This window comes from Puntigrus tetrazona, unplaced genomic scaffold, assembly GCF_018831695.1.
Source record: "Puntigrus tetrazona isolate hp1 unplaced genomic scaffold, ASM1883169v1 S000000609, whole genome shotgun sequence".
NCBI lineage: Eukaryota > Metazoa > Chordata > Actinopteri > Cypriniformes > Cyprinidae > Puntigrus > Puntigrus tetrazona.
In genome coordinates, this window is record NW_025048239.1 from 61,203 (window position 1) to 87,029 (window position 25,827).

Consider the following 25,827-nt stretch of genomic DNA (forward strand, 5'->3'; position numbering starts at 1 on the left):
CAGCAGTCAGCAGACTATTAGGTTGGTGTCGGAGCTGGTGGAAGTTTTAATACAGTATGTTGAAAAACCGAGATGCTGCAAAGCCCAATCGTGGCTCTGGTTCTTCTGAGCAGCTCTGAGCAAAAGAAAGCGATTGTAAAGTTGTGCTTTGGTTGGAGTAGCATTTGCTGAGAATCGCGGGACGGCAGGCGGCTTTGCAAGGGAAGAAACGTGGGTTTGTCGGGACCATGTTACGGAAAGAGACCAGCAACTGATTTGAAGGACAACGCCGACTTGCCTGGCGTTTAGCTTGCGGTTAATATTTCTTTTTTTAAGTGCTTACGTATGTCTTTGAGTCTCAGTATCGATGAGACTGATGAGAGTGCTGAGATGAGGACGAGTATCCCATAGTGCTTTGCGACTGGGTAGAGCCTTGGACATTGCTCTGGTAACCAAGCCGCGAGCTGGAGTGCTGCAATGAAGAAAAAACTATGATTTATTGAAACGATCTAGTGTTTCGCATTGACCGAGTTTTTCTTGTAATGCTGAGCTGAACACAGCTAACTTGTATATTGTTACATAATAAACATTCATTTGGTTTACACGCATCGTCTGTTCAGCTCCGACTGTCAGATTGTGCTACACGCTACGCCAAGATGTGTTAAAAATTATTTATGTTAGTGATTACTGCTGCAAGTTTAGTCAGATTTAGACTTGGCAAGTATTCATCATTTTCCCAGTGTTCATACCCATTATCCAATCCAATCAGCAATGATGAATGAATAATGTCTGGCGCGTTTTACCTGGTAGTCTGTTTGAAGAACACTGGTTCCTGAGGTGCGAGGTTTTTGTTTGGTGGCCCCTGTTCCTGTCCATGCTGTATGGAGGGGCCCGTGTTGGCCCCTGCGGCGCCCGATGTGCCGTTTGTCTGCGCCGAGCTCTGCTGGGTTGGAGCCTGCTGCGTCTGCGTCTGCGTCTGCGTCTGTGCAGCCGTCTGCTGGTGCTGCTGCGTCTGGTTCTGAAGATCACACAACACATCACGGCGCTTTGAATGCTACCTTTAATTATTAGACATTTAAAGCAGGACAACCATTTTAACATAAATTATTCATTTCAGAACTTCGCAATAAACTTTTGCAAAACCGCATTGAACGAGATTTTTTTCCTCATTTAAAACTGAACCGCGTTCCACTTTTGGCATTCGCTGAAAAATTATTCTGTTCGGAAGATGTTGATGTCACTTGTCTTTTCAATTTACGCTATTTTTTTACTTTTTATTATTTCCATTGCAAACACTATACAGGCTTTGTTGATGGATATTGAATGAATTCATTTGTTGCGATTGCTCGGTTTAATTGATTTATATTGACTGGCGCAATATCATATATATATCGTCCACTTCAAAGACACAGTCAGACATCTGTTTTAATCAACCAGTAATTTAAAAAGCCCTATTTTTAGCTCTGAAACGTAAGTTGCTGTAAAACATAGCTAGGAATACGTGTTAAAAACAAGCTAAGATATTTGTTGACATGCTGGGCAGCAACAGACTGTCAAAGCTTCGTTATGATGTTCACTTAAATATATATATTGACCAAAAAATTGCTCATGAATAATTTTGTGTTGTGTGTATGAAGGAGGAAACGTTCCAAATGACCAAATTCATCAGGTGAAACTCACTGAAAATAAAAGATGTCATTTTAAGTAAATACGTTCTTAGCTTTTTTTTTTTTTTGTACATGCAAACCTTTTGTAAATCGGGGCTTTCGCGTGTCAGAAACCCAATCCACGTCCGTAGGCCTCTGTAATGCACGCGTGCTTCAGATATGTTTTGCGAGTTCATCTCAAATACACTCACAGCCGTCCTGAAATTGTGCTACCCAGAAGAGCAGCAGTTGAATGGGCATTTGCAGTGTGCCGAAGCCAATAAATGTAAAAGTAAATATTAGCTCCCTCCAGCACTGCAGATGTAAGATGGTTATTTTATGCTGTGTGTGTTTGTTTGTTTGCATTTGTTTGCCTTTTGCCTGAATACATTTCATCCTTCAGTGACTGAGTCCATAGCTTAACAACGCTGCTATCTGAGCTCTTGCTCGGCACTCAGCTTCCCTCTTAGTTACACTGGAATGAGCAACATCACAAATGAGCATTAGAGAGTAGAGACTATAAGAAAGCAGTCATTTTAGCAGACGCTTTCATCTAAAGTAGCTTGCAGTACAGGGAAAATCTCCTTTAAGCACCGATGCCTCGCTCCAAGGTCACAATGTCCTTTGAGGTTTTCAGACCTACGACATTGCTAAAGCCAGCTCTTCAACTGCGTTGGTTTAGAAGCCCGCAAGGTTAAACGAGTTCGGTGGTTGATAGTCTGAAAAGCAAATATAACCCACACGATCTGCACCATATTTCAATCAAATAAATTGTAAGGCCAACAAAAGCACGTACAAGGAAAATAACATGGGTCCTATGACAAGTCCCAGAGGGACCCCACAAGTAGACAGTAAATAATCTGTCCTTGAGAGAGAAAACATTTCTTTCCAAAATGTATTTCAGCAACACGTCGTAGGTGTATGAAGGTGGACTTAAACACAGCCCTCCTGCTGAACCGAATCATTTATTTATGGTTGAAAACAGAACTGTAGATGCATTAAAAGTGTCAAATTACATCAACGCCTGCACAGCTCTCGGTCAAATTCTCCCTCAAAACGTGAAAAAAGTCCATGGATTCTTAAGTCAATTTTATATTTCCTGACTTTATACGGAGCAACAGAGTAAACAATGACTGTACAAACATAGTTCAAATGCGACTAATTTCTCTGGACCAACAAAAGGAGAGGAGAACTAATAAACCTCCACAATGAGGTGGCTATATAAACTTCTGTAAAGTCTAGAGCTGTGGATGAAATAAAAAGGTGGGAACACAACAAAAACGTCTGAAGAGTGGAGAGTTTACATGGACAGAAAACATTAAACATAACAAGTATATGGTCAGATAAACAATTATTAACAAAGCCAGTATTATTAGCACTGAAGCCATAGAAATATAGATCCAAAAAAGTCCAGAAGACCTAAATGACATTTACTGTTCTCAGTTGCATGCAGCGTTTTTAATGATGATGCAAAATTTGCACAACTGTATTAATATTATTAACTTTTATATAGGCAATTTTTGGAGTCACGATCATTTGTTGCCATTTAATTTTAAATCATTATCATTTAAAATATTATATCCCAGTAAGCAGATGTGACTGTAATATGACCCTAAAAAGCAGGGTCCTCAGTGAACAGCTGGTGTCGCTGTTGGACAGAATTACTTTATAAATACTAGCAAATTTTACACTTTTAAGGTCATATTTTGTAATACTTGCATTGATTGATTTTTGTAACATCTAATTTTATAATAGGTTTTTATTTCTGTAAAAACTTGTCTCATTTGCCCTGACTAACGGCAGGCAACGGCCCTAGGCAGAAGCTGTACAACACAAACATCATGAATCCAGTCGGCCCTGATCTTAAATGATCCTTGCGCTTTTGAGGTTATGTCAATTTTGGCAGATTATTTTACATTAATTTCATTCATGCAAATTAGGGCTGTTTAATTACATGTAATTACCCAAAAATGAAAAAATGACTGCATATTTTATTCATATATATGTATACACACACACACACACACATATAAATATAATGTAGTAGTGGTTCTAATGGTTCTTGCAAAGCACATGAAAACACATCTTATCAAAATAAGAAAGTTTTAAATCATCCATTGTTACCTTCTCTGTTTTCTCCTCCGGTTCATCCTCGCTTAGAAACTCGTTTGGGGTAGGGAATCTGACATCCAGCAAACACACTAAAAACACACACATGCACACACAGAACACATTAAAGCAGTTTTTAAAAGAACTGCAACTGGGTTACTTAATGGCAGGTGAACAACTGTGGTTCCTGTTTAAGCCGCTGTAAAAGCTGTTTTAATATTTGTGGTATGCTATACTACATAGTGAAATGAAAGCAGACACCCGCTTCTAATTTAAGGGTTTGGCTAGGTTCCAGTGAAAACAAATCGTATCGCAATGGCACAGAATGACACTCTAGAGAATCGAGTACCTCTTTCACCATGAAAATTAATAAAGTGAGTTTTATAAAAATTGATACATTGAGTCTCAAGCTCAGACATGAATGAGACAACCACACAAAATTAACTTCCCATAGCTTTCTTTCTATAGTTGGGTGCGTTTTAGAGAATATTAACTCTTTATGAGGGCTGGGACGATGAATCGTTGCAGAATTTTTTTCCTGGATCATTTCGAGATTTTCCGAATGCATGGCGATGCCTCTGGAATCGATTCTGAGCTTAGTTTTGAACCGCAGATGGCGCTGCATGCTTTAGAAACAGCCGTGCTCCGCTTAATTCCAGGCTTGAGCCTAAAATAATCAGTAATAAAATAAAAAAGGGCTGAAGCGAACTACAAGGGTTTTTACTTTAATCTTGTGTCATAAAAGCATTCTGAGCTAATAACGTGACGCACAAGCACTCTTCTTCGTGAGCATCTGAGTCTGTGGATAAAACTAGAGTAGAGCGCCATGTGCTGCTCAGAATCGATTACAGAGGAATCAGGATGCATCCACGATGATTTATTGTCCCAGCCCTACTCTCTATTAATGCTAACTGTTTTAAACAAGTACATATGACTGGTGTTTGGGTGTCTACATACTTTCGGTCATTGACTTTTCTACTCTAAGATCACTCAGCATGTGGAACGAGTCTTACTCAGACGTAGGTAAGGGGTCCTCCAGGAAATATGGGTCCTGCAGTGCCTGCTCAGAAGTGATTCTTTTGGTGGGGTCCATAGTCAGCAATTTCTGGAGCTAGATCAGATTCGATTAATTACTGTAGGAAGGATGAAGCTACAAGATGGCATGGTTTTTGGTCATATTGTATGTATGAACACTAAATTGTGGCAATTTAATAGACTACCTCACCGATACAGAACAAATAGATAGATGCCATTAGCTACTGTAGGAATCAGTTACAAACTCTTATTGAATTATTGCAATATTAGCAAAAGGAATGTCTAAAATTGCAACACTAAAGCAAATGATTTACACAAGTAAACACATTTAAAAAAACACTGGTACCGTGTTATAGTTGATTTCCATTTTGATACGAGCGGACAATAAACTCACCAGGAGAAACACTTTGCTGTCTGGTTTGACTTTATGTTTCTCCATGTATTTAATAAGACTGCTGTTGGCATATCTGCAAAAAACATTCAAAGAATGAATATGTACACACTTAATGGTAAATCTCGAGGTACAGCTAGTCTTTGCACAATACATACATTTGAGATCTAAGGGCTCTGAACTGGTTCAAGGAACGCAAAACAAAAAAACGGGAACAAATGATATTTAACACGAACAAAAAAACTATTTTAATCGCTCTGAACAGAAACGTTTATTTGAAATTACGAATGTGAGGTAAACTCATTTACTTTCGGTTATAAGATAAGACACAAGACATTTAAATGATACGAACTAATTATGTGAAACATGTTATTAAAAGACAGATCAGATATATATGCAGAGTTGCTATATAATAAAATAAAATGATTAACCGGTATTGTTTTCTAGAAAACCGTTTTGGAAGGTAAGAACAGAAACGTAAAATATCAATTCTGCTGGGAGTTTTCCCTGCTTTTAAGCCCTGGTTGTTATTCTGGTAAAGAGCTTTACTCACGTGGTTCTTCTGAAATCTTTCTGTAGAGTGGGATATTCTGGCATTTTCCGGATATCTTCCCAGTCTTTATCTAGAAATTACACATAAACATAATAGTGGACAGTGCCAGTCCAAATACTGAGTGATAATAACATAAGGACTCGAACTACTATGTACTTATGAAAATTATGCATTTGATACAATTATTTGCTGCTATAGTGTGCATTTGCTACACCGTACTTACAAATAAAGCATCAGCATTTACTACTTGAGTCTTCCATGCACATATACTTAGAGTAATTACAATAAAGAGGTAAATAACAAGGTACTAACCCTCATTCTAGCCCTAAACTTAACCTCGACTCATACTGTAAGTACACCTAAGAGCCTGTACTGTAAAATAAAATGCAGTTGTCACATCTGTAGTTACTCTCTAATAACCTCAGCAGCAGACAAGAGCTTTTCAGAAGCATCTTGCGTCAAATTTCGGTGTTAAAAAACTATTTTCAGGATTTTACTAAAGACACCAAGTGAAAATTAGTGACGAAAAGATGTAGCACAGCTAATCTTATTGTATATGCATTTGTGGAAGCTTCACTTTCAAATGCAAATTTAAGGGAAGAGAGTATTTAAATAAATCGTGCAAGGTGATTTACTGAAGTTTGAGTCAGTTTACTGGTGTTTGCACCATTATTTCACTCCCAAAAAGCCCATCTTAACTCATACTACACCAGTGGTTTGTAGTAGATTTCACATGCCTGGTTATAATCGGCCCTTTGCTGTTTTGCGCTGCCACACTCAAGCTAATTTAGCCTGTTTAGTAAATCTGGTCCTAAATATCTATGTAACTTGTGCTCCGTTTTTGCTTTGGCCCTATTCGGTCTAGTTTTCTGTTTAATTACTCATTCAGTTCACCTGTTGTCTGATTATCTCAATAATTTCCCTTTGTTTGGTTCATGCTTATGAACCCTCACTACCCCTTGAGTATTTGTCCCCGTCACGTCTATGAAATATCAACGTTTTTGGGTGGGCAATTCACATCGTCTTCTATTTCCAGTATGTTCTGTACAACCGCTTGCAGCAACTGCGGCATCATTTTTTTTCATGCTGGTCAATTATTGTGGTATAATCCATTTCATATGAACCATCACCAATCACCCATTCACTGATTCAACAAATCAATGACAAGTCTTTTATCACTGTGCAAAAAGCTTCACATTTAGGTGAAAACCAAATGACTCAAAACAGTAGCACTAATATACGCAAGTAATATATCAAACTTGTAGCTGGGAAGAGGGCCCACACAAGGACAAAAGATCACAGGCTTTATAAAAAGTCAAAAAAAACACATACAATATTTAAACTTAAGCGAAATAAGAAGAGGTAAGTCAAGTACATCGCTAATTTAAATTGCTTGCTCCTAATCTTAAACAAAAAAAGCTATCATAGATAAATCCTGAAATAACTTACTGAGATAAAACCTCAGCAGATTTATTTTTACACCAATACAACAGCCAGGAAATGCCATGAGCAGTCAGTCCAGTTTAGATTCAGGTAAACTGATCCAGTCTAAAACAAGTGAGGTTAATCTAATGAATTCCTGAGAGTAGTATAGCGAGGCAGAGCAAAGGTGGCCATAAGATAAGCTAAGCTCCTTCACCTGCTGGGAAGCCCATGACGCTGAATATGCGATCTAACTGGTCGTGATGGAAAGGATTGCTGGTCTTTATGTCTTCTTGTCGGCAATGGAAGATCGGTTCTGACGTCAATAGCTCTGCAAAGATACAGCCTATTGCCCAAATATCTGAAAAGAAGTCAAAGAATATTGAGTACAGATAACAAAGACTACAGACAGACAGCTTGAAATACACACAACTTACCAATTGCTTTGGTGTAGTGTCTCGCCCCGAGCAGTAGTTCGGGTGCCCGGTACCAGAACGTGACGACTACTGGGTCCAGATCGGCCAAGGGCTTCAGTGGAGAGTTAAATAGTCGGGCAAAGCCCATATCGGCTAAGAAAAACAAACACAGAAACCCATAAATGGCCCACTCCTATCATGTTTGAAGGTCATTTCAAGCCTTGGGTGAGCAATACATTTGGTTTTTCATGACATAGAAGAAGACAATAGTCTGCTAGTCATCTGTAAGTATTTCACTTAATATTATTAAATAACTGGTGGGTTTTAGGGGCCATGAAGTGACAATGTGGCATCATAATTATAATAATAAATGCATTGAAATAACATTGAGAACATTCTAGAGACCATAAGTGTTGCCAAGTCTGCGGTTTTCCTGTTTAACTGGGATACTCTTACACCGCAAAACTCCCTCCTTTTTTTCAACTGAGGATGAAATTTGATTGTAATTTTTCATAGACATTTTTCTCAGCTATATCCGAGTACCAACTGTGCTGGTTTTGTCGTGCAGACCTGGCAACCCCTAAGCGCTTGATTAACAGGAAAGTAGAAATTGTGCTATTTTCAGAAACATAATGGAAATTGTTGACCATATTCTGACCCGTGTGTCATAACCCATGAGAGATTAAATAATTAGTTGTGCTGCTTGCATGCTGTGGCTCCAGTACTCAAGTGAGGCAAGATAAGACCGAGAGCCACAGTGTAACCAAACACAATAACAAATTCCACTGGCTGGTAAAAATAGTGGCGACAGGCCTGAGTAGTCACCACCCAGAATAGTGTCTTATGTAAGACAATGGCTTCACATTTGCACAGACTGACCCTACAGCTGCTTAAGCTCTCGAAACACTGACAATATCACCTAAATAGAAAACTAGTAGACCAAAAATGTTTCTACTGAATTACAATCTCATTTTCTTCCTTGATAATTTGCAACATTTTCGGGTATTTTCAGTACCAATTTTGACTCTTCCTCGCTCTGGGCCTTCCCCCATGACCAGGATATTGGCAGGTTTCTGAAAGACAAAGAACACAAATGACCATAAATGATGTGTCCAAACATCCTGAACAGATGGATGTGCAAATTTTACTACAATCTAAATCAGTACAGTACATCAGTACACGGTGGTTCAGACTTTATTAATCATCACCACATCATCGTTTTTTTTCTAAAATAAGCTGTTCACCAGGGCTGCATTTGTTTGATCAAAATACGATAAATGGCAATGCTTATTATAGTATGATTCATTTAATGTATAATTAATGTTTAATTATTTATATCTGAAATATTTGTAAAAACTGAAATATTTTATTCTTAAATATATGTTCAAATGCAATCGATAGCTGTGATTAGCATCTGAACCTTTAGCATCATTAGTCTAGATCCTTCAGAAAATATGATTTGTTGCTCATTTATCACTGGTGATCAGTTATTAATAATTGTTCTTATTAATAAATGGTCTAAAAAATGGTTTTGCTCGCTTAATAGATTGTGATTTTTTTTTGATAAATTGAAAGTTCAAAAGCACATATTTAGTTTATGGTGTTGATTAATAATGTGTTTCCGATGCCGCTTTAGATCAATTTAGTGCATATTTATATAAGAAAAGCGTTAATTTCCATTAATAAACACAAATTTGAATGGTAGTATAACATGGTTTCTAAATAAATATTAGTATTGTTGATTCTCAAATGATTTGTGAAGGTTTATGTGACACTGAAGACCGAATAACGATGCAGTGCTGTATATCTGTTCACACCTGTATGAACCATATATCCATGACACTGATTTTGTTTATGGAAATATTCTGTCTCACGGGGAAGCTGTGGCAGTTGCTGAGCTATCGCTCTTCGTATGGCAGACAGCATCTTCATTATAATATTTATGCATCTTATAATATTCATTGCACTGCTGTTGCAGGGTGTTAATATTTCTGAAGGCCATGCTGAAGTGAACCTAAAACCATATAGAAAATCGAACAAAGCATGTGAATGCTTTCAGAACGCGCGCTCATAACAACAAATGGTTTTTCTTTTAGTGTATAAAGCCAGCAAATAGAATTGCAAAAATAGTTTTCCAAACTGCACAAATTAATTAGCCGTCTTGCTTTCTTAAGATTGTGAGTGCTTTATTTTATGTCCACTGGATTCTGTATGTTTATCTAACTTGGTGGCACTAATACAGATAATACATGCTTTACAAAATGAAATGCAGTGGACAGACAGACGTCACGGATCTGAACGTGATTGCGGGTGACTGGCCGTTGCATCAGTAAGTAACGATGTCTTCTAATTATTCCGAGACGCTTGAGTTTCTATGAGCCTTAATGAGGGGATGTTGCTATGGAAACAGCAACCACAAGGCTTCTGTAATTCACTCAACAATACTGCCATCTCGAAATTGCTGCTATCATTCACTAGAATTCACTTCGACCATCGGGAAGTCTTTCTGAAGTAAACCTGCAGGCCTCAATGTCGAAAAAAGCAAAGAAAAAATAATACTTACGTAACTACCATTCATGTTAACGTTGACATGATATCGCTGAATGCAAACACTAGTCGTGCCTGTATAATAATGTAAAAGCGTGCATCTAGCACATGCATGCGTGGAGAGTCAGTGCAACATCGCACAGGCAAAGCTTCAGGAATAATTCCCCGAAATAAAAATTCTGTTCGATTTTGTAACCCTTATGTAATTTCTAAGCTTTTATGCATTCCATTCTTCTCCTGAACTTATAGACAGTAATAGATTATGATTTTTTTATTATTATTATTATTATTATTATTCAAAACCCCCACACATGGTTGAGTCACGTAACAAGTTGGTAGTTTCTACCAAAATAACCCAGCTGCCTCTGTTAGAAGAACAGATGACCAAAAATAACTATTCCATTATTATTTACTCACCTTTATGTAAAACCATATATTGCTATATTTTTTTAGAGAAAAACAAACATCATTTTTCAACATCAACTGTAGCTGAAAGTAACATAGTTAATGTCAACCTCTGTTGTATGAAGAAAAAATACTTTACTAATAAATACTAAGATATGGCTTTATGTTATTATTAAATGAAAAGGTTTCCACTTTTGGTTAGAAGCACATAGTCGCCAAGAGTTTTCCTCAATAAACTCCTCTTGCTACTATTTATAATTACTCTTGACCGGTATCACTTCTTAATTTGTGGTGAATTCCAAATCTTCAGGAGTTGTATGTAAAAAGTAAATAATTTAAAGCACTTAATTATACTTGAGTTAAAGACACGAGGCTTTTAATTAAGTTGGGTAAGCGTCTTTCACATAAAAGAACTGTTAAGGGCGTCATTGTGTTAGTTTATTAAAAACAATTAGTTTAATCTAAGATCAGTAAATAAATGCTTGACCAGTGAAGTTAAGTAAATAATGATAGAATTATCATTTTTGGGTGAACTCTCACTTAAAACACTTTACACAGCATTTTTTTTCAGCTGTCCTGCTGTCCATTTCTAATTCATGTTGACTAAGTCAGCTGTTGAGCAGTGTAACAATGTCTATTACTCTTATATACAACTAGGTTAATGACGGAGCATGTCATTGATCGACACAGCAGGGATCGATGGGATTACATAACAGTGCAGAAAATACAATCCGTGTGTGACACTTTCCACTGGATTCAATCCATATCAGTCCCAGTCTGTGCTGATGCTTTTAACGACGCTAACACCCTCTTAACACTGCACGAATAATTTGGTTTATTTTTTTGACCGTCAAATAGTACCTTAACATAAATCTATTTGCATGCAAAATGTAGCCAATGATTAAAAAAAGCTAAAACACACCTTCACAAAATACAGACATCTGTGTAGTAAATGATATTGTTAATCAGCTGTAACTAATCAAATATTAAGTTTTCACATTTTTAAATTCATTTTACTTTCTTTAATAAAGTCATTGACAAACATCTCTTTATTTTTCCATTTTAACAATAATGGTTATCCTATTATCAATGTGTTTTGGCTCAGTTTTCTGTACCACACCTGGCAACCTTTTTATTAACAAGAAGGCAAACGCCAGAGAATGATGATTTAATTGCTGAAGAAGGCATTTAAACTCTGCACACAGGACAAGAACAGTCTAAAAAGAAAAGCATAATTTCTTTTTATGTGTATGTTTCAGATTGACTGCACATAATGCGCCACAGTAACGTATGGTTCTTTAAAAAAATTCTTTATTTTTATTTTTATTTTTAATGTTAAAGGTGCTGTACATTAGGAGTTTTGACTCTACTGGAAGCATAAAAATACTAGAATATATTTGCAGATATTTAAGAAACATGCCAAGTTAACATACTTGTTTATCTAAAAACAATGCTGCAGTCAATTATTCTCCTCTGAAAAGTGCGTTCCGGCCGAACGTCGGGCTTCTGTTTTGGTACGTGAAACCTTGCCCACCGCCAGTTTACCCAATCATGTTTCAGATCCACAGGTTGCCAGTTGGTTGAAAACACAGCGTATTTCATTTCAAACTGCATGTGCGTCTGAGTAGGAGTCGTCGGGTGAAAAAACCTCCAATATTTTGAATCTGGACTGCAATTCCCAATTCAACCACTCTGTGTCAATCCTACATATAGCACCTTTCATTTTTGAAAAAGGAACTTAGCTAATAATTATGAAAATTGTGTACCAGTCACTGTTTCTGTTATACTATATACTTCTGCAGATGGCTTGTGTCTGTACTCACCAGATCTCTGTGCAGGACCCAGTTGGCATGCAGGTAATGAATGCAATCTAAGATTTGGTAAAGCAGAGACTTCTACCATCCCCTTGGTAGCTGCATGGGTTTTTGTTGGCCTTTGACGCTCGATGAAATTTTATGATGTGCTACAACATAAGAATTGGTAGAAAGTTGCATAAGAGTTGTGCGTCTGCACGCATAGCTGATTACTATTTCCTGCATTCATTTTGTTTCTGCTAAGGTGCCTTGATTTGGTAGCAACCGATCTCTCTTGATCACTTTGCATATTTGCTTAACCACGGTTGAGGTGGCAAACATCAGAGCAATCGATTTTCAGAAAGCGATGAAAAACCACGCAGATCAGAGGATGCCTCTAATGGTTTCAAGGTCAATAAGGGCCAAATTTAGTAAACGGGCAAATTAGCACGAGAGCACAATCCCAACAGGGCAGATAGGAGTGTAAAAGTTCTATGGATGATTTACTGACATTGCACACACATCAAATCCATCGTGAAAATCCATACAGTAAACAGATTGTACTGCGTGATTCATTTAAACACTCTCCTCCCATGCATCTGAAAAAACAATAAGAAATGGCGTATGCAGGAAGATCGGCGTTCATCGGTGCTTTTCACATATTAAATCGTAAGGTTTAAGGTAAATCCTGACAGTGGTTCTTTAACACAGACAGTTTTGCACTGGCGAAGCTGTTAGTAAATCTAGCCCTAAGTCTCTTAATATATCAGATAATTTGATGTTTGTTCAGATTGTGAAATGCGATGCACCTCACCACAAAACATATAGCATTTATAAATTAATAATTTAAAAACTATAAAATAAATTTGAAAAATTTGAATGATTCAATGAACTCATGTGAAAAGTTTAAAATGTATATTTTATTATTTATCTATTTATTAGGATCAGAAAAGGACAACAAACTCTGATGATATTCAAAGTCATGTAGCTCAAAGCATAAACTGTGCTATACTTCAAAAGAGATCAGACAACTCCTTTAACTTGACACTGCATCTTAAAAACTAGGCAAGACTCGACCTAACGCACTTTTACAAAGACAATCAGCTAAAAAGCAGCACTGTTAAATAGAAGATGACGTTACCTGTGTGAAGAACTTCCACTAAAATGTATCAAGCCCTTGAAAATGTAAGATATAAATATAAATATTGAGTTGTTTTTTCTCAGCTAATTTATTGATTAAATGCAAGGTCTGTTACCATTTTCAAATGATTTTGAAAATGTTAGGAATTTCTTTTTTCCGTAAACACATAACGTAGAAAACAAGTGCGACATTATAATAGCTTGAGTGCATGTGTACTCACCCACAGGTCATGCTCAGCGTAGTCAAACAGGAGCCAGACTTTGCGGTCACTGTGAGAGAGAAATACTTTCTGCAGGCGATGACATTTGGATGCTTTAACTCTCTCAGCAACTGCAGAAAGACGGAGAGACACCTGTTCCTACACCTGTTCATTTTCCAAATGTCACATACATGTCAAAACGTTGAAATGACTGCAATGCAGATTAAACTTTCTATCACAAATACTGACCCTAGGGGTTAACATCCATCTCGAACAATCAAATCACATTTGGATAGCGTTAATAAATCACGTGTATCCACATTATTATTCAATGCAGAAGTAAGCCTATGGCATAGACTTTCATTAGCTGCCAAAAAAGTATGAGAATATATATATATATATATATATATATATATATATATATATATATATATACACACCCATTTTTTATTAGAAGAATAAGGTGGATAGACAATGTTTAGCTCTGAAGACTGACTCCTGTAACTGAACTCTGGCTCTCTTCATAATTTACCAAGAGGGTCAGTTATTCTGACCTCGACTGTACATGTCTACTTAGCCATGCTGTTAATCTGTTGAGTATCTCAAACAAATGACATGGTGTGCACAAGTAATTACAGATTTGGGCTGGCAACTGCATATCTGCAAGTTCAAATCCCATAAGAGGTGATTCTAAACAACCGCCTTAAAGCAAGGCAGGTAGCTCCAGAGAATTCCTGCTCTAAGTGTAGGCTGTTTTGCAAAGAAACTAATCTAAATTACTACTTTTAACAAGCAGTTTAACAGATAGTCAGCAGGTTAGATGGTTTTGCAATATGTGAAGAATGTCATTCTTTGGGAACGAGAGAGTCTTAGGCCCAATCCCGTTTCTACCCTTGGCCTTTCCTCTTTCCCCGACCCTCCATTCATGTGAAGGGGTGTCTAGATTCTCTTTTAGTTGGTGGGGTAGGGGTAAGGGAATATTCGAGGGAGAGAAGTTGCCTGTATGCACATCTGTGCATGTTTCTTTGCTGCAAAAACTACAATTTTCCCTTGCAGGAAAATATAATGAAGAGATTTAGTATTTAAACTGTATTTCAGTATTTAAATAAAAGTCGTGGAACAGTATTAACATGTACCTAGATGGGAAAGCTACGCAAAATGTATGCGTGTTTGTGTGTAAGCGGTGCATTAATAAAAAAGCTGTGGTAACAGAAATCAATTTTTTATTATAACCTACAATCACTGACTTCAGTCACATGTGCATCTCAGAAAGAGCGTTGAGTTTGGCTTCTTGGCTGACCTCTGACTTGATGTATGGCGACATATGAAGTCAGTAAGCGTGCACTCAGGCACGCGCCGTCAGTGATTTAGACAATCATTTTAAAATGAGAAATATTTTTGTTACAAAAACCCATCGATCTGCTTCAGAGGACATGTGATAACCACTCGAAGATGTATAGGTTAGTAAAAATGCAGCTTGTTTTAATAGTTATTTGCTAGACTAAAATCAGTACTGCAATGTAACTTGTATTTGTAAGATACAAGCCGTGTTTGATTCTTTGATTGACCTAATGCAACTGACTTTGGTGATTGCATTCACCTGTGTTTAGTTGCTCATTTATTTGGTCTACAGACCTGTGTTTCAGTTCCCTTTTCTCAGTCTCACCTATGGCTTGCAATGTTTCTGCATTTCTCCTGTGACCCTAAGTTCCAAACAGTTTTGTTTCCATTTACCAATTTGCAGATGGATATACAATTCCAACACTCTCCTTTCCTTGCACCATCTTTGACAGAAGATCAGACCACAGATGCACCAAGCAGTGGTACAATTCCTCCTACTCCTCTTTTTCAATCAATTTTTTCAATCATTTTTATTTATATAGCGCTTTTAACAACACAGGTTGCATCAAAGCACTGTACAGTATAATGACAGGGATGTATAATGACGAAAGTGACCAATTTCTTATTAAATGCAGAGGCGGTCTCTGTAGTCAATTCAACGATAGTCACTAGAAGTTAAGTGTCCCCAACCAAGCAAGCCAGAGGCGACAGCAGCAAGGGAAACAAAACCCCATGCATACAGAATGGAGAAAAAAAAACCTTGGGAGAAACCAGACTCAGTTGGGGTCAGTTCTCCTCTGACCGGACGCCCAGCACTTAACTTCCAGTTCAATTTTAACGCTGCTGTGTCAGGTAGTGTAGATGACTTCCCCCAGAAGGGTGACTAGAGGTCATCTGCTTCAAGGAAGCTTCTGTGAGTATTTTAATGGCTTGTTTCCACTGGAGTGGTAAACAGTTCAGCTACAGTATGGTACAGTGCGTAATTATGTCAGTTTCAATTTTGAAATGTACCAAAATATTAAACCATACTGTACCACTTTTTGGTACCCTACTGTAAGAGTGCTAGCGCAGCAAAGTGCAGAAAAGGGTGGAGCTATCTGCAGAACCTTGATTGGTCGACTGCAATCTGCACTTTTGCGTGATATAATAAGATGCCCTTTACCGCGTTCCGCTCTGTCCGTGAGATTACATCAGAGTGTTTCTCAATATGCATTCTTTTGTTCTCGTGGATTTGTAAAAGCGCCAATCCTCAAAAACTCACTATTTATTACTGTTAAAACATTACTGCTATTGTGTTATAAAGTGTAGTTTTAAGAGTTTTTCGATCCAGTAATTAGTTGTTTAAAACTCAAATCCGCTGTTTATTTATGAAGCTAGCCTATTTTAAAAAGTTGCTCTGCTGATTTTTACGTCACTTTAGACGATTGCAGGGGAGCTCAGTGCTATTCTATCTGGGGAGAGCAGCCTAAAGCTTCTGACTAGTTCTTCCGACTAGCTGTTCCTCAGTCACAGCCAGGACAGCCATTCTGTTCCTGTTTCCCACAGATCCAGCTCACAGTCACAGCCAAGAGAGCCGTTCACGTTCCTGTTCTCCATGGATCCTGCTCCGGCTGTCACGGCCAAGAGAGCCGTTCCGTTCCAGATTTCCATGGAACCGTTCCAATTCCACAAAGTTAGGAGCATAGAATTGTCTAAAAATGTCTTTGTATGCCGAAGCACTCAGAGTTCCTTTTACTGGAACTAAGGAGCCAAGCCCAGCTCCTGAAAAACAACCCCACACCATAATCCCCCTCCACCAAACAACGCAGTCAGTACCATTCAGTACCGTTCTCCTGGTAACATTAAACCCAGACTTGTCCATCAGATTGCTAGATCAGATTTCTTATAATACAGTTAACTGTGGAATAGTCAGGAGCGAGGAAATTTTACGACTGAATTTGCTGCACAGGTGGCAACCCGCAGTTCTCACGCTTCAAATTCACCGAGCTCCTGAAAGCGACCCGTTCTGCCACAAATGTCTGCAAGCCTAGGTGCTTGATTTTATACACCTGTGGCTATGGAGTGATTGGAAACACCTGATTCCGACTATTTGGATGGGTGAGCGAATACTTTTGGCAAAATAGCATGTGAACAAAAATCATTTAGATTAGCGCTTTAAAGCTCAAATTTTTACACTTCATGCAAAAGATAAAACTAGAAAACATGTTGAAAATGATCAAAACACAATACAAAAATAGGATGCAGTTTGACATTAAGCTATAAAATGGACCTAAAATGATGAAACCAAAGTCCAAATAACAATTACCAATTGATACTAGCCAACTTCAACACCTTTCACCCAGCTCTGGAACAATATGACTACTGTTTTGCCTGTTCAACAATGGAGGTCAGATATTCAGACATTGAGAAAGAGAGTGTTTGATCCTATTAGTTTGACGGTTACAGCAACATAAGTCCAAACAGGTAGTCAGACAGTACATGATATCACACTACACCGAAGAACAGCTAGGTTTAAACAATTTAAACACAATTCAATGGACAAATTGTCTGCAAGCAGCACAACAACAATGCACAGTGCCGTGACTCATAATGTGGCCTTCTGAGACCTCTACACCCATGACGTCTCAACCTCAACAACAATGTTGTTATGCAGTTGTTTTTAATCTCAGGAAAGACCTGGGCTAATTGTGCTACTGAATCAATTCTATGCTAAGGTTCTTTGAGAAACTTGGCATGCAAAGATGTTGTGAAGCAAATAGACAAGTTTTTGGTACAGTTATTGCTTTTGAGGCTCAAACCTGTCCCACTGTGTTTGATTAATCATTGCAATTATTATTAAAATGCAATGTTGTCTGTGCTACAGACATAAATGATGGCAATGGCGTAAGAGATGTCTAATATTTTTATTGTATAGAAAAGTAGTAAGTTTAACCAGACAGATCATAAAACGGGTGTAAAAATCCCAGTGGACAAACAGAATCACAATAGAATTAAGGTCTACACTGAACATTTAATTAATAAGCATAATATGTGTTGCAAGAAAAATGCTAATAAAAATTGAGGCTAGAATTTAAAATGTAAGTTAATTTATGCATTGAATCATACATAGCGATAATAAAGAACATATGCACTTCGGTCACATACTAAAAAGAAACTATGCACAGGGACACTGTTACAACGAAACAAGGCATGTCTAGAATGTCACTGGGTGACATAGCTGATCTGCCCTCACTACAATTAAGACTTAAGGAAAGGAACTGTTCATAGTTAAACAAACAACAACAACAACAACAGAGTTATTTGTGTGATGTATTTTAAGAAAACGTATTGTTATTTTTTTTTATGTTACAACTTATAATGTGCTTAAAAATGATGCCTTTAAAAAGGAAATTGTTGTATTCATTGTGTTTATTTATCTATGCATTTATTCACTTATTATCACGATTGAGCAGAAGTGTACTTTTATCAAAATGAGATGAAAATGTTAGGGAGGGACGATTAGAGGATTAGATCTGAATAAGATTTTGCTGCGCTGTTCAAAGGTTATATACGTAACTCATTCCAACATGTAATAGCCTACTGATCTATTCTGCAGGGCATAAAAAAAAACTCATTAAACCTTCAAAAATCTCACTATGTGAAAGTAAGAGAACATGCGTCAATCAGTACGTTGCATCCGTGGATTCGGTTTTAAAGGCATAGCAGCCTAATTTAGCTACTGATGTTATTTTAAACAACAAAAAGAAAAATCACTCACTGCTCTTGACTGAATCACTTAGTAGTCCTAAAGATTAATTAAAATGTATTTCTATAAATAAATAAATATATCTGCTCTAAATAATATGGTAAACAAGTTGATATAAAAAAAATGCATAACTAGCCTATATAACTATTGGTATTTCATTGTAAAGAAAGCCATGTTCTTTGTTTTTATGAAAAGTGGTTATATTTAACATAACACCAGAGTTAAATCAGTGGTCATCATGATAAAACCTAAATGACATAATGGGTTTGGGAATGTTAGAAAAATGCTTAACAAATGCTTTAGCTGACTAAATTTACTGTACATTTAGTCGAGCTAAAATCATATGATATTTCAACAATTCAGACGACTAAACTATGACTAAAACTAAAATGGTATTTTAGTCAAAAGATTACGGCTAAAACGAAGTTAAAATTAACGCTGGTTAAAAGAGATGAGCTTCCTGTATTTTTAAATGAGTCAGGAAATCAAATGTTCCTGCGAGCAGAGAATCAACCATAGATTTTTTTTTTCTTTAAAACCGCTGTGGCTGTTCTACGCGAGGCCGCTGAACCTGTTTCGAGATTAGTTGGTTCAAACGTGGCCACACCTTACAATTCTTTTCAGAACAAACTGATTAGGACCGAGAGAAAGACAAACAGTGGCGCTGACGTGCCCTCGCATTTAACAGTGAAGCTGGCACGCACAATCTCAGACAACAGGACAGATGTAAGAGAAAACATCCAGCACTGCCCGTGCATTTGCTGGTAGGCGAGCAAAGCACTTAACTCAGCCTAATGCAAATAAGCACAACTATTTATGGGCCATTTATTAGTGTTGCTTGCAGAGGCACAGGAACCTCATCCTTTAATCCATAACAGCCTCTTTGCAAAGCTGCATTACACTGTGACAAAACCACAAAACAATCCACACCGCTTCTTTTCTTAAGCAATAGTAGTATTTATACAGCTTCCTTCTGTTTGCAACATAAATGCAACACAGATGCATATAAAAAAACCTTATAATGTGTTATAACATCTCATGTTAGGCTTTTAGCATTGTGCCTAGTAACAACCTTCAGCCGTTATTTATTCATTTATTCGTACCTTAATGTGCGCTACGTGTTGAGAATGAGTCAGACGTTGTGGTGTATCGGAGGTTAAAAAAAAAAAAAAAAAAAGTTTTGTTTCTTGTCTTAGGACACTAATGTATCATCATGAGCTGCAAGGTTTAATTTGCATTTGTGGTGCATGTTTTTACTCTCAAAGACTGCATGCCCATCGACTTGCATTATATGACTGACAGATCTGCACGGTTTGAGTTCAACTTTGAGTTCTACTGAAGAAACAAAGTCACCTACATCTCGCATGCCTTGGGGTAAGCACACAAACATCAAATTTTCATTTTTGGGTGAACTATCCCTTTAAGGGTTTGGCACCACAACATGAGGGTGAATAATTAATGACAGAATTTTCCTTTTTGAAAACGATCACGGAAAAAGATCAGGGAAGATCAAGGAAATTTGATTCCTTGTTATTCAAGCACGTGTAATGACTCACGCTGACTTCCACAGGGCTCTGTGCTCAGACCTAAGCTATTTTTTCAGTTACACCAGAATAGTTAATGCTGCCGCTACATCATTCATCTAATCCCTTCATTACCACTGCTCACAACATAGACATCTCTTAACCTGTCTTTTACTTCCCCTCATGTTTATCATCCGAAAGGTCTGCAACCAAGCCCTAGATAAAGTCTGCATCAAGCTACCGAAGATGAGCCATTGTACGTCACGGTTTAGTATTTTACTGTCATTCTTACAGACCAACAGAAAGCAAGTTGAGCCACAGGCCGCATTCAAACTAGACTGACTCACTTGAGCCGCATTCAAAGCACGTTCTCCAGGATCCACCATTACTTCACTGAGTCTGTGACAGGTTAGGGTCATTCTGGTGCAAAAACATAGTCACAGAAGATAATAAATAGTAAGAAACATGAGCTGGGCAATAATTGGAGTGCAATTAGATCACACAAAGCTTTTGTGCAAAAATACAACATTTTTAACCTTGTGGTAGCCATATGATAATGAGGACACTTTTGTCATGCGATTGGAGAGTATGGCTGATTTGCGTGACTAAAAAAAAAACGCCTTTAAAATAAGGCAGAACAGCCTGAACTGTTGCAGCTTCTCATCTACCGTGAGATATTGAAAACAATGCTTTCCAGTATTATGCCTTCGTGGTCACGGTCAGATTTATTGGCACCCTTGGTTAATGTGAACAGAGAAGCTCATGAAAATAAATTTGCAATTCATTTGGTCTATTATTAAAACAAACAAACAAAAAACTGAATCTTAACACAGAAGTAAACAACTGAAAATAGAGGGGAAAATCCATTATATTTAATGTTATCCTGTAATATAGACTGGCCACAATTGATGATAGATTTTATTCAGTAGTTTTTGTATTTATTGCATGACGTGATTTATTTTCGCCCTCTTTAACTGAATTTTGGGAATGAATGAATGAATGAATGAATCATAAACAAAACTGATTAATTTTCACAGGCGTCCTTGTTCATTTTTACCAAGGCTGAACAATTATTTAATTGTATAAGGAAGTAACGGTATAAAGAAAAACAAAAACCACTATCCAGCCAATTTAATTCTTTACTAATTCTTTAAACCAAATCTCTAAACTGCTTTTGTAAACTAACACTGCCTTACAATCAAAAAAAACTAATGGTCCTGAGTTTAATTAAATGCCTTAAAATACGATAAGAACATTTTCCGGTTATTTTAGCAAATACCAGCAAGGTAGGAAAGGCTTTCTTTAGCTGGTGCTGGTTACACACGGAGCGCTTAGTAAAGTATCTCAAACTTACACACATATACAGTAGTCTAGTATTTAAATATCATGATTATATCTTCAAAACTGTGTTAAAGTTGCATCATTCACTGAAATTAGTGCTGCATACTTTCTGGAGTCCTCTGTTGATGAAGAACTGTAGAATGTTTCAAGTTGCAAAGTAGTTTAAAAATGAGCTTTTAAGTAACTCACAGCAATTTCCCCTGCAGGCAGACATGGAAATACCAGTGCCTTCTATCTGTTTCCAGTGCATACTCCTTCTCGCCCTTCCTGTAAAAACACAAACACAACATTACTAAAGGTGAGGAAAGACATCTAGGCACATTCAGTAACGCTAACTATCTACTGTATTTCAGTAGCTTATATTTAAGCTATAACAGTATAATAATAATAATAATAACGCTATGTAAAATGTACACACAATGCAGTTTCACTGCACAAACTATATATTAAAATGGCGCACTATTTCAGAACTACAATATGTTTCTTTTTGCCTTTATTTGTAATGCAATATCTATATTTTATCATACATTTAACTCTGCAAAGCTAACATTCCTAAAAACAAACAACACTTGTTCGCATGTTTTTGTAACTTAACTATAATGAAATGCAAACATTTTCCAGGAAGTGCTTAAATACCTCTATAATTAGAAACCAATTACCAAGCCATTACTAATATTTTTCCGTGAATAAGCACCAATATGTTACATTATCCGAAGGTGTGTATCGTACGTGTTTACTGTTGCTCTGAGACTTTTCACAAACTAAATCCAATCAGTTAACAAAGAAGAATCCAAATTACCTTGGGGTTTTTTTAGTCAATGCAAAATATATTACCCGACAGGTTCACGCTTTGTTCAGCACGCGGCCAAACAGAAAACCGCTCAGACGTTGGCGTGAGAGTCAGACTATAAAGCCTTTGCACCACCTCTTCAGAAGTCATTACAAATATATAAACAGATTATCGAATGAATAACGCCTGCAAAATAAATGCAATTCCAAATCTATACTGCTCTAGAAAGCCTTTAGCCTCATCTATCTGAATCAACTCTGACAATTTTACGCCATACCTGCTTTGGTTTACAATTTATAATTTAGCTTCACATGACCAATTACATCATCATTCAAACCTTAAAACGCAAACGCGAAACTCCCAGCCTTATAAGCCTGACATATGCGCTTGCGAGCCGCGCTGACGCATCGTGAACAAACAGCCAATCAGGATGCGCGTGCCAGCATATCTTTCTATCCGTTTTTTCATCCCAGGATATAATTAATGAGTGATCTATGAAAGAGTGAGCTGTTCTTAAACCACATGAATGCCGCGTCAAAGGCTGAACCCAGAAGATTGTGAGAAGAGAAAGGCTTGCTCGTGTCCAGTGTTCAGTTATCTTTGACATATAAGTATTTTAGTAATGTTGAGATTTATTGCAGTTACCTTTGTGCTTAAAGAGTTTGTGGGGTGGCTCTACATGGAATGAGAACACGTAGTGTATGCAGCTGCCTGTACTTTTGTCCGGCAGTCCACTTTAGACATTGTGTAACTAACTATAAACTAACTTTACATATGCTTGCCAAAGAGTTTCACGACACATCAACAGCTCTGAAGTCATTGCAGTTAATATTGTTCACTGCTTATATGCAAACAATGTGTGGATCTGTGCTGATCTTCACTCAGGAGATATATACTGGACTGTATATACAATCTACCCAATCATAACTCAAGCTGGTGTATGTTGGATAAGCACTTGCCTAAAATATTGAATAAATTCAGGAAGAGATTTTTGTGAAAAAACAAGAAACCATAATTCCCATCCACTGCACCCTGGTCAACTAACAAGTAACTAGAGAGATTAGCTGATTTTTATATTAGATTCACTCCATGAGTGGAAGGCTATGCATGCTTTCAACTTCAAAGTTCAACTAGGAATGAATAACAACACATTACACACACACACACAATTCAACACTGAGGAATACTTTTACTGGAAACAACAGCACAGATTAAATAGCAGCCCCAGTCAAAGCGCATGAGTGTACTTAGACATGCATATGGAGTGAGTGAGTGGTGGAGTGGAGTGAGTGAGTGGAGTGAGTGAGTGAGTGGAGTGGTGTGTGTGTGTGTGTGTGGTGTGTTGTCTCTGACCGAGGCAGCTCACCGCGCTTTGAGCCTACAGAGAACTACAAAGCGATTTGAGTCAGCAGTGGACAGACAGATGGAGTAAGCTACCGTTTCAATCCAAACTTCCTAGATTCTCAAATCAGGAACTTGCTGAACAGCAGCTCGAGCGAGACCAGAGAGATGGTACAGAAGCACGATGCACTCCTGCACAAACACACACATCCAGTGCCACAATCTCTCTTTGCTCTGACCGTCTAAGAAAGGTCAATAATCAGCCAGCATCCTGACATGCAACAGCGCGGGACACTGCGATCACGTTCTGAGTTAGCGGAGAAGCGAATGGCACTGTGAGATAATGCTGCTGCTCACACATGCTAGTCTTTACCATCGACTTCTCGAGTTATCTTTCTTCTGCTCAATACAAAGATATTTTTTGAATAAAGGTGTAGAGAATGAGCAGCTGGTGGTCCGTTGAAGCTCCTCAAAAAATATCATCTCAACACAGCCTTTATTACGAGGAACAGTGGTCAGCTTGTACCTTTTTCGAAATCCTTGCTTAGCATCATTATCATCAGAATTCTGACGAAATAGATATTTTCATATCATCACGTGCTGGTCTGATTGATCCAAATCACTTATTACTTTTATATAACACTGTGGTGTTAACTCCCTGTACAACGGCTGAACCACATAAATCCCATGCCATTGTGCATGCCAGCGTAAACTCTAGGAAGTAAGAACTTCGCACACGTAAACATGCCTTTCTGAACTCTCTGAAAGGCTTTCTAGAAAACGAGAACTTCTGCACGGATCAGCCCGTGCCGTGAACTCCTGCAGACACCTCGCTCACTACAAATGAACAACATGTAAACATGACAAGTGCGTTCTGAGCACCACAGGAAGGCTGATCGCCGAAGCATGTAAGCTCCTGCCCGATGTGAAAGCATGAACACACATGAACAGTAAAATACACGTGAACTTCTTGCAAGCAGGCAGTGAAACATACATCACGTTGGTTTGGAGGTGGACCGTTTGAAGTGTGCGCTTATGAAAACAAAAACAATCGCACAGGGCAGAGATAACCAAGCACGCAATTCACCCAGATACATGAATTAACCCTGCACACACACAGACACACTGACAGTAGAAGTGCGTAGAGTGAGTGAAACGCGTCCATCAATCGCGTGTGTCTTATCTGCGTTATCTTTACGCTTCGCTTTATAAACATGCCCGTATGTGCCGCGACCCAATTTTACAACCTTCGCCATTCAAACAGATCTTCCACTCTCTCTCCCTCTCGGCAACGAGCTTCGTTTTGAAGTCGTGGTAGTCCATTTTAACCCATAAATGTTTCTTAATTTACAATAAAATAAAATATTAATTATTACATGCGCTAATTAAATGATCCGATCGTTTTATTACCACCATTTCCTTGTTTGCGGATTTTGGTCGGCTCTGCTCAATGGTCACGTGCTTTCAATGTTTGACGTATTATGTTGTGTAGCCGGTGCCTTCTGGGAACCGCAGTACCTCACACCCAATCTATCGGTTTGAGTTAACGGCATTGCGAGTCATCTGTAAACTAACGCGCAAACCGCGCTGCAGAACTATCATTCTTTCATATTCCATTCCTTTCAATTTTCCGGGTCTAGTTTGGAACGTTCAAACTTTGCATTGGCTGTCATTACAAGTAGAGATGCGATAATAACTTGCGTCATCGAGCACTGTCACACGATAATTAGTAAATACACGAAGCAAACCATCGCGCCTCTATAAATAAAGGGACCAATTACAGTTGCCTATTTACTGGTGCAGCGTTTATTCACTTCATACAAAGGGCATGTACAAGCTATTGCTGTTACGGTCTGAACTCCGCACACCTTTGCACCTTACCACTTTGATGGACGACCGCTACTCACGATGTGGACGCTACGAGTCAGGGCGGCTGGCCCGATTATTACGGTACGGGTGACGTCGCGGGTAGGTAATAAAGCTCCGCTGGGCACCATTCTGCGCTTGTTATGGCCAGCGTGTGCGCACTCACTACAGTATTCTCTGTAAAGGAAGACGAAGGTAAAAAAACAAAGCAACACTACATCTCTGAAGCTATGGAGGCTTTGTG

General features: G+C 37.9%; 1 pseudogene; it reads right to left on the bottom strand.

Moving 5' to 3' along the window:
• Positions 1 to 249: 249 nt before the first annotated feature.
• Positions 250 to 25,040, bottom strand: LOC122334666 (annotated as a pseudogene).
• Positions 25,041 to 25,827: the final 787 nt, after the last annotated feature.